At 46.1% G+C, this 13,449-nt stretch overlaps 1 pseudogene across 1 annotated transcript; it reads left to right on the top strand.

Annotated features, from left to right (window-relative positions):
- Window positions 1-2,236: 2,236 nt before the first annotated feature.
- LOC308610490 (protein FAM170A-like) lies at window positions 2,237-7,929 on the top strand (annotated as a pseudogene). The gene is made up of 2 exons: window positions 2,237-3,880; window positions 7,816-7,929. The product of its transcript is annotated as a protein FAM170A-like (transcript).
- The last annotated feature ends 5,520 nt before the right edge of the window (window positions 7,930-13,449 follow it).

The following is a 13,449-nucleotide window of genomic DNA, read 5'->3' as shown; positions in this document are numbered from 1 at the left end:
CTGTGAAGCAGGGAGCGAGAGACCTTGTCTCACTGACGCTGCCGTATCCATCCGGAGGGTCCCTGTGGTGTGAGACGGCACAGAACGGCCAGATGCCCCCTGGGAGATGGGAGGTCAGCTCCGCTGGTCTGAGGACTCTCCCCTGGGGCAGCCGGGCCTGGAGCTCTGTCGGACTCATAGCAGGCTGCATCCTGCTTGCACAGACCTAGAGGTGCAGCTTTTCTCAGTCCCCGATTTCTCTCTTATTCTCTTGGATCTTTCCCTGGGGTCATGAGGTGGGGGATGTGAAGGATGCAAGGATGCTGAGAGAGACCCATGAGTTGCTTGGCCTCTTTTACCAAAGTGGAAAGAGAAGCCCCATGAGTTGAAGGCCCTGTTGAAAAATATCTTGACAAGTGGAATGCACTTTGAAAGAAGATTGTTTGTCTAGGGATGGTGTCATATTGAAAGCAAGGAGGTTTTATTCCTTCAACAGGAAGAATTTCCCAAAGGAGATCAAGGGAAGGGAAGGGTTTTCCAGAGACTGAGACCGCGTGAGCAGGGGTGAGAAATGGCCTCAGGGTCCTGCGGGGAGCTCTGAGAGCCACGGGCCACGGGGTGCCTGCGTGCATTAAATGTAGGCGAGTAGCTTGCCCTGGGAGAGGGGTGGTCACCCCAGAGCTCCAGCTAGAGGCCTCTGCCCCAGATTAGAGCCCAGTAGCTCCTACCAGGCCCAGGGCCCTGGAGACTGTAGGATGGGTCCTGGGAATGGAGCTCTAGACAGCAGGCAGATTTCCAGGCAGTGGCTGGGACAGGCTGGGGAAGGCAATGACTGCCCCTGACCATTCAGAATATTTTGCTCTGTGTTCCTGTGTGTTCGTGTGTGTGTGTGTGGGGGGGGGGGGTAGTGCAGAGAAGAGCGAGATGAATGGGGTTAGAGTGCTTACCAGATATAAAGTCTGCGTGGTAAAGTTCTTGTCACCCTGCCTGGACCTGGCTGACACTCGGTGTACGTAAGAGTGTATACAGAATTCTTGTTAGGGGTGTTTCATGAGACAGTAACTCATACACCCATGTACACTCTGATACAGCAAAAATATCACACACCCCACATATAACTTCCTTAGTAAACCACACACAGCACATGGAGGTATATACATGCATCCCTTCTCTACTACGTTCTCATACAACCCACCTGTATCACAATCGTCTCCTCCAACACCAAACGCTGGAGATGAGATATGTATATAGACACACACACTATATATATAGGACACACACACACACACTATATATATATGTATCTCCTCAACTCTTGCACAAACACAGCTAACTTCAGCCATCTCTAAATACCTCTATAAGAACCAGTCACGTGTCATACACACCACACTTATAACACATTCTTGAGTAATGCCAGACCCGCTTTGTACAAACCACAGTAAACCACAGTCTCAGTAACCCAGGTCAGGATTGCCAGAGAAAATATGGGCTATCCAGTTCAATTTGAATTCCAGATAAACAACAAGTAATTTTTCAGTATCAGTATGTCCCACATATTGTATGGGCCATACTTACACTAAAACTAAGTCAGGCCAAACACTGCATGGGAATACTTACACTAAAAAAGTATTCTGGGTTTATCTGAAACTGAAATTTAACTGGGTGCCTTGTATTCTTGTTCGCTAAGTCTGGCAACCCTTATATACTTACCACCAGCTGATGTATTATATATTTATTGTAGTTTTGTTTAGTGTGTGTCTTCCCCTACTAGAATGTGCAGCGTTACCAAAGACTACAACAATGGAAGAGTGCCGGATACACAGGAGTAGCTGCTTACTGAATCTTGGTGACTGAATGAATGAACACGCACCATAAATACAAGCCACACCATGTAATGAGGAAAAGTTACATGTCCCAGAATTCCTGACTTGTGAACAGAAACCATGCACACAAAGGCCACACACACAGATAGACACATCTGCACTGTGCTCCCCATGCCAACCCCACACTTACCACAGACTTAACTGATACACATCACTCACTCTTCCCACACACTCACAGTCACCACCGAGGCCTACATTACCAACTAGACAGTGAGAGAATAAGTATGGATTGGAATTAAATCCTGGAGTATCCACTGGGAACCACACTCTCAACTGTGTGTATTCACTGCACCTGACACGTGTCACACACTCAGTAAATATTTGTGGACAGAGGACTGATGAACCCACCCTGAGCCTTTCATTCCTCCCTCAGGAATCTCGAAGTCACAAGAGGATCCCCCTCGGCTTGGATCCACTGTGGTGGCCCAAGGCTGCAGCCCAGGGCCAGGGGAGGTCTCCTCTGCCCCTAAACACTTCTCCTGTGCTTCTTCTCCGCGCAAGCTCATGTACGCCGGTAAGGGCGCGGGGCTCCTCAGGTGAGGGGGTGCTTGGCTGTGAGGCAGGAGGCACACAGATCCCAGGGAGGCTGAGAGGAAACCCAAGGTCATCAGAGGTGATGAGGGCTCTGTGGAGGAGCCTGGGCGGGATGGCTGAGCTGTTACGAGGGCGTGTATCCCAGCTGAGTCAGGGGTGGGGGGCGGGTGTGAATCCTGGTACTACCATGGTGGGGAAGTCAAGGAGCAGTGGCCGGAAAGGTCTGGACTTGAGGTGGAGGGAAGAGGGACCAGATTAAGCATCTTCAGAGAAAAATGTAGGGTTTCTCTTTGCCTTTGCTTCCAGAGAAGGACAGAGTTCTGCATCATACACCTCCAGCCTGAGAGCAGCGCCATCCAGCTCAGGTCCACACAGCTCACACACACATGCGCCCTCCAGGCACAGCCCTTCTCCGTGCACACATGAACCCCAAGCACGTGCTCCACAGTACTCTCCTCCTGCACCACAGCCCCATTCCACAAGGAATGCACCACCGATATTCCCAAACTCACACTCCTCGTCATACACGCATCCATACGCTTCCCTCACATACCACAGTCCTCACCACTGTACTCCACACCCGTGTATACAGACACCGCTCCAGTATCCCCCAACACGCAGATGAAAAGCCCACAGATGACACCAGATACACCACTGCCTCCTACGGCCAACAGACACCAAGCTCACGACATAGCTACGTCATGCAAATGTCCCTCTCTCGTCTACCACACCTGCTCCCTCAGCTTCCGGCATGGCCCATGCATGTTATTATGTTTTAAAATTCCTTTTTCAGGAATCCGGAGATCACATCGAGACACTGCCCAGCCTACCGCACCCCTAGCCCAGGTTCAGGAAAAAGGGGAGACCGCTCCCCCATCACACTGTGTCTCCTCCTCACCCTCTTCACCCTGTAAGAACGATCTGCACCCAGACAAACAGGAAAGGGGCATGAAAATATACTACATGCAGGTACAAGTGAACAAGGGTGTCGCTGTCTCCTGGAAGACAAAGAAACCCTTGGAGTTGCCTGAAAAGCAGCTGAGGATAGAAGAAGTGACCCTTCCTGAGGATGCGTGCACAGTAGCCACTGAGCCCTCTGATGTGTCCACCGAAAACCTCCTGTCTGACAGTGAGCCCACTGGGGAGGACAAAGAGTATGAGGAAAGGGCAGCGCCAGGCAGCCCATCAGGGTCACCTGCCGTCGAGGAGAGACCCAGGGCCAAGACACCGGAGTGGATGGTGACCATGGAGACCGGCTTCAGGTGCATGGCCTGCTGCCGGGTCTTCCCCACCTTGGAGATCCTCCAGCAGCACGTGAAGTTTGGCGTCCTGGAGGGCTTCAGCTGCCGTGTCTTTCATCTCACCATGGCCCAGCTGATGGGCAATGTGGAATCCGAGATCACCCCGAGGAGGAGGACGAAGAGGACGAGGAGGACGAGGAGGACGAGGAGGACGAGGAGGACGAGGAGGACGAGGAAGAGAAGGTAGAAGGCCCCAGCCCGAAGAGACCCCGCAGGCAGGCTCTTTTCTCTCTTTTGAGTTCCACACAGCAACTGAGATTCATGGGACAGAAGATCCTGGAGACGGTGTGGCCTTGGAAGAGGTAAGGCTTGAGGCTGGCAGTCTTCTGAGCCTATGTCACGAGGGCCCAGAGGAGTCCAAGGGAAGGGGCCGCACACATGTGCTGGTTGACCTAATGGCTCTGCAGTTGCATCAAATGGGACACACCCAGCACTAACAAAGGCATTGAGCTCTGTTGACGTAAACAAGAAGGTGGAGCCTTTTCCTAGGAGTTTTCTCAGGGTCTGCACGACGGACCTCAACTCTTAGAGGACATACTGCCAGCAGCGCCTTCTCGGCAGAGAGAGCCAGGAGTGGTCTCCAGAGAGGACAGGGGCCCTGGCAGGACCAGACCTTTGAGGTCTGAGAGCCTTGGGCCTGAGCCGAGATCTCACCCGGACCACTGGACCTAGCCTTCTGTGACAAAGGGGAATATGAAAGAGAGTCACGTGGAAATGAGGTCCCCCGAGATATGGAAATGTTCCAGAACCTTCGTTGCGTGGTAGTTGATCTGGAGCCAAGCTCACTGTGGTGTGTGTGGCTCTGAGCATTAAGGCAACGCTGGAGGGTAACCCTGACCAGCAGAGCTTGGAGTGCTTCTTGTCTCTTCCTGTTCTACCTCAGTTGTTTTATCCCTTCCAGGGAGAAGAAAGCACCCTCGGGAGAGTTGGTAGTAAACCAGGGTATATCCTCCCTCAAGGGGACCCGGCCTGCCCTTCATTCAAGATGCTCTGGAAATGGGAACTGACTCATGTTATCCAATTGGCTGAGGGAGCACAACTCCCATGTTGATTCCGGTCAGACATGTTCATCAGACCTAGAGCTTTTCTCCTGATTCAAATCAAGTAGGGTATTAGTAGAGTTCCCATTTATTTCAGCCCTAGAGATAGCACATGAGCAAATAAAAAATCTTTGTGTATCAAAGCATTCTAATGAGCCCTTTCATTTTGCTGTTCATTGTGAAAAACACGCTCACTTTATCTCTGCCAATGAAGTGTTTCCACTTGACCAATGATGCCCCACGATCCCATTAGCCTCACTGAATTTAGGGAGCCCATTATGATGACATCATTTCCCTCTCATTCTTGGCCTGCAGAGAAGAGCAGCTACAGAGCATTCCAAGACTGCTAACGCTCCCCTCACCAATACGTTTCTTAAACCTCTGGCAAAGGAAGTGTCCTCTGAGCCCTCCCAGGGCACATAGGGGGTTTGGGTGAGCAGATCTTATATGATAAATCCACTCCAGTGGTCTGGCATTCCTATGCCTTTGTAAACCTTCTACAGTGGTGGTTCTCAGCTGGGGACACTTTTGGTCCCCCCTCCCAGGAAATATGTGGCAGTGTCTTGAGACTTTTATTTTATTTTTTTTTTGTGGTACGCGGGCCTCTCACTGTTGTGGCCTCTCCCGTTGTGGAGCACAAGCTCCAGACGCACAGGCTCAGTGGCCGTGGCTCACGGGCCTAGCCGCTCCACGGCATGTGGGATCTTCCCGGGCCCTGGCACGAACCCATGTCCCCTGCATCGGCAGGCGGACTCTCAACCACTGCGCCACCAGGGAAGCCCCTTGAGACTTTTTTCTTTAAGGAGCTGTGTTATGAATGAGCCCCACGTGGCTGGTGCACACGGATGTATCAAGGCACTTTTTTTTTTTTTTTTTTTTGGTACGCGGGCCTCTCACTGTTGTGGCCTCTCCCGTTGCGGAGCACAGGCTCCGGACGCGCAGGCTCAGCGGCCATGGCTCACGGGCCCAGCTGCCCCGCGGCATGTGGGGTCTTCCCGGACCGGGGCACAAACCCGTGTCCCCTGCATCGGCAGGCGGACTCTCAATCACTGCGCCACCAGGGAAGCCCTCAAGGCACTTTTTATTGTTACAACTAGGGTGGCAGGGAAGAGTATGTGCCACTGGCCCATCTTACATTGCACAGGACAGCTCCCAACAACAAAGAGCTATCCAGTTCAAAATGTCAGTCATGCCAACGTCAAGAAATTTTGCTACAACATACTTAGAAAGTCCTGGCATTTTGACTTTAGCCTACGCTAACTTTGGGTACAGGTTTCAGTCATTTGAGCAAACTGCTGAAGGCATTCCCAGGTAGCCAAGCTAACACGCTGAGTCTGGAATGGGTGTTGAATGCACTCGTATCAACAAATCCAGCCTAACCCAATATTACATTACTCCCACCTGCTTCAATACCTACAAACTCCACACACATTATTTCTCAGGTTTCTATTGATATAAGTTATAAAATTCCGTATTTTAGCAGATAGTGTCTCCTCATGGTCATCCTTTATACCCGGTGGGTACCCACCCCTTCCCTGCTCCCGTCCCCATTTCAAGGACTCTAGTCTGATTACTAGGTCTGGAAAAACGAGAGGTAGTGGAGGCAAGTCTTGAGGATCCACAGACCCCTGCAAGGAAACTACCTCAGAGTAGAGGCAGACTTCCTTCTAATAGCACAGCAGGCTCAACTAAGAGGTCACAGGTCAGAGGTCACAGGCCTCAGCTTTGTTGGAATCTGCCCATATATTTCCACCTCAAATTTCCAGGATTCTACTCCTTCCCACTGATGCCCTATGACATAAGAGAATCTACAAGGTTGTGAATCAATGTGTTGTCATTCAGCCACTGACTGAATTTGACTTTGGATCCCCTTAAAAAAATAAATAAATAAAAAGGAAGGAAAGAAAGATAGAAATGCTGATTATAACAAGTCCCCCAAAGTGTTGCTATGTAGCCAAGCTCAAAGCTAAGACAGAAAATCCCCAACGGTAAAAACAGATTTCGAGCTCAAGCTATCAACTGGGACTTGAAACTGAAGGCCCTACAAAGGCCAATGGAACTGGATACAAAGCTAAAGATTTAGTCTTTAGCATAGATGGGAGTCAAGGTTAGAGGAAGCCACGCACTGGGAGTGAGTTGTGAACTACTCAACACTAAGAGCAGCTCTTTCATTGAATGTGAAGAAAGAAACAGGTAGTCCCTAGTTGCTACCACTGTCTTTGAACCAAACTAAAGAACAAGGTCAACCAGAAGGGCAGATATGAGAATCAAAAAGGAAACCTCTCTGGAATCCTCACTGAACCAAGTCTAAGTTCTGCTCTACTTGTGGTCTTTCACTTACAGAGACAAACCTTTTGGGCTTACCACAGGGATCAACAGACTTTTTCTCTGAAGGGCCAGAAAGTAAATATTTTAGGTTTTGTGGGCCATCAGTGCTCGTCACAACCACTGAACACTGTCAGCACAATGGGAAACACTCAAAGATGGTAAATAAATGGATGGGCCAATAAAGAGCTTTTAGGTTCCAATAAAGCTTTAAAGGCAATGAGCCAGGTTGGGCTCACAGGAGGTAGTTTTCCAGCCCTTGACTTAACTCACTAAACTACAAATTACCTTGAGAGTTGGTGGTTTGATATCTACCAAACCAAACCAAACAAGAAAGCCCTAGGATTTCTGACATCTAATGCAATGCAATTTGAGGTAGCATGGACTTTACATACACATGTGAAGGTGTGGTCTAGGAAACCAATCTTGGAAACCTGCCTCTCACATTAAATACATCTTTTGCTGAGTAAAGCCCTTTAACCAAGTAAGTGTTAAACATCAGTGAAATGACCAAGAAGTAGGAAATGGTATGCAAACCTCCTCCTTAACAACTTGTTCCCATCATTCTAGGTTTCTTCCCTATGCACATTTTTCCTTAGGGAATCGTTGATAAATTTTACCTCTAAAACTTACCTATTTCCACTCTCTATCTTCAGGATTTGCCCAATCACTGTTACTTTGTAAACAATTTAAAAAAGTTTTTTGGGGGGTAAATTCCTTTTTTCCCACAGCTAATGGTTCTCTGTGTCATAGTGTCTGGAACGACCCAGCTACTTCTCCAGTCAGACCAAGCACTTGAAAGGACAAGCCGGTACCCCGAGCTATCCATCCATTCACCCAGTAAGGAAGCCTGATGAGGAGAACTAGGATGTGTACATTTCTACTGTTGGAATTAAAACAGAATATTCTGGGCTGCATGGATTTATCCTAAACTTCAAATGCATTAATTATAAATAGACCGTTACACTGACTAATATTCTGTCTCTTTGAATAACCATATACATTTTTTCTTTTTTATAACTGATTTCTAGAGGTCTATTCCTTAATTTTGGCCATATATATGTATACCTCATGATGATAGGATTTCTTACTGTGAGGGATTAATATGTTCTTAGTAATTTTTAATATTATATTTTACATTATTTTACTACCTATGTTACTATAAAAATAACAGTATTTTACTGGAAAATTGATGCTCAATGAAAAATTTAAAATATGGAAGTTAAATGTGGAAAAAATCCCTGAAAATCTTGCCACTGTTTACATAAGGGTGAATATCCCTTTACAGATGATAGGATGCATTAACACACACACATACATGTTTGATTAAGGTATGTGATGTACCTACCTAAAATACATTAAACTGTTACATGCTTCTGTCATTAAGTTTAAGCCATCATTTTAACAGACCTGTCATTACATAAGTATCTTAAAATATAAAGACATTCCTATTGAATATTTCACTTTTGCAAAATTTAGTAACATTGACATGCTACTCACCTTTTCTACTTGAATTTCCTAATTATAAGGTCCTATTCTGTGATTTCTATATCAAAGGGACGCACGTTCTATGTTTTGATATGTACTCAGCAACTTCACTTTGAAAATCAATTTTTCAATCCACCGCTAGGAAAAAGTGTGCAAGTCAGTCATTGAATAAATATGTTTGATGAAGTTACCAAATTTCAACAAATAATTTTTTTCTTTTTATCTCAGGCCAGAGAGGAGTAAGGAGATAGAGAACTTGACAAAAGTAATCTACTTCACACAGCCTCTTTTCTCTACTTAAGAAGTCCTGATGAAAGTAATGCTAAAACCCTTGGGAGACAATCACATCAAAACCTAGACGGAAATGTGGTGAATAAGAAACCAACGATCAGTTCATTTACTAAGAAATGTTTGTCCTCTGTCACTGTCATTAGTAACTCTTTCTGACACTTAAACCTCTGCCTTGACGTTCTTGAAAAAAGGGTCAACAGTATGCTTTCTGTATTGCAAGATGAACAATCCATTTTCAGTAAGTCTATACTGTCACAAAAGATAACCAAATTTGTACTGTATAAGGTTCACAGAATATTAGATAGACAAAGTCCAAGATAAGATCCAACTTGAAGCGAGGCTGGGGGGAGACAAATGGAGCTCATCATAACAGGACGATGCCACATTAATATTACAAATTGCAATACTGAGTGGTTTTCTAACACTTCAAATTTTTGTCTCCCTGAATTACTTTTAAGGCCAGATTTAGGTTAACTCCTCTGAATACAAATTTTTATGAAATTTTGGAGGGGATTGCAACATAATTTTCAAAAAGTTGTTCCTCATTCATTAACTGAACAAATATCGAGCACCTACAAAGTAGCTGACAATGTTCAGACTGTAGATTCAGAACAAACGTCGCTGCATTCGTGGAATTTACGTTGTAATGGGCATAAATTTTGGCATGTTCATCATACTTTTGTACAAGGCCTGCTAAAACTCACACTAAGGCTTCTCCCCTAATATTTAATAGAGGTCAAAGTTCAAACTTACTACACCATTTACCAGAGTTCTCTGCCGTGTGGCCTCCTGGCTACTGGGACATGTTGAGCTATGGCTGAAACACCGACTTTAATGAAACAAATGATTTTTTTTTCTTCTGAACTTGATGACTGGAAGAATTCACATGACACCTGAGTTGTTTCTGTCTCTGTTTTCATCATTCTATGGAACTTTTTTCGTGTGTGGGCTCTCTGATGGTCTTACCACTCCTATCACTTTTATAGGATTTATCAGCAGCATGGATTCTGTGATGAACTGTCAGATTGGAGCGCCAGCTGAAGCTCTTCCCACAGGTCTCACACGTGTAAGGCTTCTCCCCCGTGTGCACTCTTTGATGGGACTGTAGCTGTGAAGGCCGACTGAAGACCTTACTGCATCTGTCACATCTGTACGGCTTCTCTCCAGTGTGGACGCTTTGATGAAGCTGAAGACTTGAGGCCTGACTGAAGTGCTTCCCACACTCCCCACACTTACATGGTTTCTCTCCTGTGTGGACCCTCTGATGCATGTCGAGGTTCAGGCTCCGCTTGAAGCCCTTCCCACACTCCTCACATTTGTATGGCTTTTCTCCAGTGTGGACTTTTTGATGGGCTTGAAGGTGTGAACTCCGACCAAAGCTCTTCCCACACTCTTCACAGTTGAATGGTTTTTCTCTGCTGTGGACTCTCTCATGGGCCAGAAGATTTGAGGCCTGCCTGAAGACTTTCCCACACTCCTCACAATTATACGGTTTCTCTCCGGTGTGGATTCTGCAATGAATTTTAAGATCTGCTCTACGACTGAATCCCTTCCCACACTCTTCACATTTGTATGGTTTCTCACCGGTATGGATCAGCTGGTGGATCTGAAGTCGTGAACTCTGATTGAAGCCCTGCCCACACTCCTCACACTTGTAAGGTTTCTCTACACTGTGGGCCTTCTGATGGATTTGAAGATATGAACTCTGACTGAAGCCCTTCCCACATACCTCACATTTATAGGGCTTCTCCCCTGGGTGGACAACCAGATGAACTTGATAATGGGAGTTCCTCCTGAAGCTCTTCCCACACTCATTACATTTGTATGGTTTCTCTCCTGTATGGACTCTTTGATGTGCCTGAAGGTTTGAACTCAGAGTAAAGCCTTTACCACACACATTACATATGTATGATTTCTCTCCAGTGTGGACTCCCTGATGGGCCTCAAGACTTGAAGGCCGACTAAAGCCTTTCCCACATTCCTCACATTTGTAGGGTTTTTCTCCTGTGTGGACCCTCTGATGAATGTATAGATTTGAGGTACAAATGAAGCCCTTCCCACACTCCTCACATTTGTACGGTTTCTCTCCCGTATGGACTCTCTGATGGGACTGAAGGTGTGAATTCCGACTGAAGCTCTTATCACATGTGTCACATTTGAATGGTTTCTCCCCAGTGTGGACTCTCTGATGGTCCTGAAGGTGAGAGGCCTGACTGAAGGCCCTCCCACACTCCTCACAATTATAAGGTTTCTCTCCCGTGTGGACTTTACAATGAATAGTAAGTGCTGACCTACGACTGAAGCCTTTCCCACATTCCCCACATTTGAATGGTTTCTCTACAGTGTGGACTTTCTGAGGAGTCTGCAGCTGTGAGCTCTGACTGAACTCCTTGCCACACTCATCACACTCACTGTGTTTTCCTCCCACGTGAACTCTCTGATGAATATGAAGAACCGAGCTGTAACGGAAGCCTCTTCCACACTCACTGCACATGAGACTTCTCTTTTGAGTGTAATTGCTGGTGAAGATCAAAGGTGGAGAGATCGGTGAAGGTTTCTTTACATTCATCACACTGGTAAGGTTTTTGTCCTGTGTGAATCATAGTATTCTGATCCAGTGTTGAAACCCTCGTGCTATCTTTTCTATAATCACTGTAGCCGTAAGATTTTTGACCCTTGTGTACTCCATGAGCATCAAGGTGATGTGAAATCCAACTGATGGTGTCAACATCCTCTTTACACTGACACAGTTTATTTTTCATGGAAATTTGCTGGTGTCTATTCTGATAATTCTGGGACTCAGCCAATGAAGTTTTCCTCCAAGAATCCTGGGCTCTCAAAGTTGCAAACCTTGGATTTCCAGTACTACTGGGATCACCTGCTTTATCATTTAATATACGGTTCTCATCTTCAGAAATTTGAATAGAGTCCTGCCCCAATCTGGCAGGGGGAATCACCTTGTTTGTGGAACTGACAACTATTTATCATGGAGTCTTGGCATCTGGTTAAGTCATTTGCAATCTGTTGCCAGATTTGCCAGCAGGAAAGCTCTTCACGTGATCCTCTGTCTTGAACGGCCCTCCACTCACTTTGATTGTTTTCTTCTATATGGACAGAGAATTCAGAGATGTGGACACGTGAAAGCTTTGTTCAAAGATTCAAGATTTTACACTTAAGACACAGTATGAGACTTTAATGAACCTCAGGATGGTTCAGCTGATCTTTCGCACGACAAATGAAGTTCTCTGGTTTATATACTAACAGAAACCAAGAGATGGTCTGTTAAACTCCCAAATACTTAGCATTAATGAAACCCATTTAAAACCAAATGACTACTCTGACATACTATTTAAATCATCTTTCAAAAATTACATGTCATTCCTACCATAACACAGTATCAATAAAGACAAGCATTTTGCTGTGCTCACAGCTTTAACAGTGCCTAGCAGTTAGTCAGGGCTCAAGAAATGCATGCACAGGTGAACTCAGTTTGATTTCTAGGATTCTCTACAATTCTGAATCCCAGGTTAAGTTTGAACCAAGTCAGAGAAGCGAAACAGCTTTTACACGTCAGGTATCAGATACAGGAAAAGGACTGGAAAGTACAGTTTTGCTTAAGTTGAAAGGCTGCACCCGAGGCGGCAGCACACCAAGGGGGTTAGTGCTGAGGAGGATATGAAAGGTGCTAAAAACCGGGACTTCCCCGGTGGCACAGTGGTTAATGATCTGCCTGCCAGTGCAGGGGACACAGGTTCGAGCCCCGGTCCGGAAAGATCCCACATGCCGCAGAGCAACTGAGCCCGTGAGCCACAACTACTGAGCCCACGTGCCACAACTACTGAAGCCCGCGTTCCTAGAGACCGTGCTCTGAAACAAGAGAAGCCACTGCAATGAGAAGCCTGCGCACCACGACGAAGAGCTGCTCCCACTCACCACAACTAGAGAAAAGCCCATATGCAGCAACGAAGACCCAATGCAACCAAAAATTAATTAATTTTAAAAAAGGGTCTAAGAATCAGTGGGGTTAAAAAAAAGCATGAAGACCTATGCACTGGATCCTTCTGAGGCATTTGTGCTGCCTAATATGTTCCTCCACTCCCCCTGCCAAGCAGGAGTCAAAATGTAGAGGCTAGGGAAGAATGCTGTCTCTTTAAAAACAGCATGGAAAATTTTTGGACACAGATACATTGGTCTTTAACAAGAATGAGTTCCAAAGTGAAGAATGGGGTTTATGAGTGAGCTGGGAATAACTTCCATAGCCTGTGATAAGTGTTGAGAAGAAACAGACTAGAAACTATTAAAGAATGATCAAAGCACCCAAGGTGACATTATCTAAAATGCCTTCTACAAGATACATACAAATGCACACACACACACACAAAATGTTTGTAGAGCTAACAAAGATCGATTTCTTATTAGTGAGGTGGGCTTTGGAGGAGGCAAATGGGACGCAGCGGGGCAAATCTTTTAAGGGAAAGGCTAACTCACCAGCTGCCTGTTTTCTGAGACCTGTTCTCCCCTGGTATAAGGGATAAGGAAACAGAAATTTCTTTCCTTCTATGGGAGGGTTACCTAAGAAGTAGACATAAGAATCCTCATTCAAAACAG

This window comes from Mesoplodon bidens (assembly GCF_964165515.1).
Source record: "Mesoplodon bidens genome assembly, contig: HAP1_SCAFFOLD_1360, whole genome shotgun sequence".
Taxonomy (NCBI): domain Eukaryota; kingdom Metazoa; phylum Chordata; class Mammalia; order Artiodactyla; family Ziphiidae; genus Mesoplodon; species Mesoplodon bidens.
Note: the sequence above shows the minus strand (reverse complement) of the source record. Positions and strands in the feature narration are given on the sequence as shown.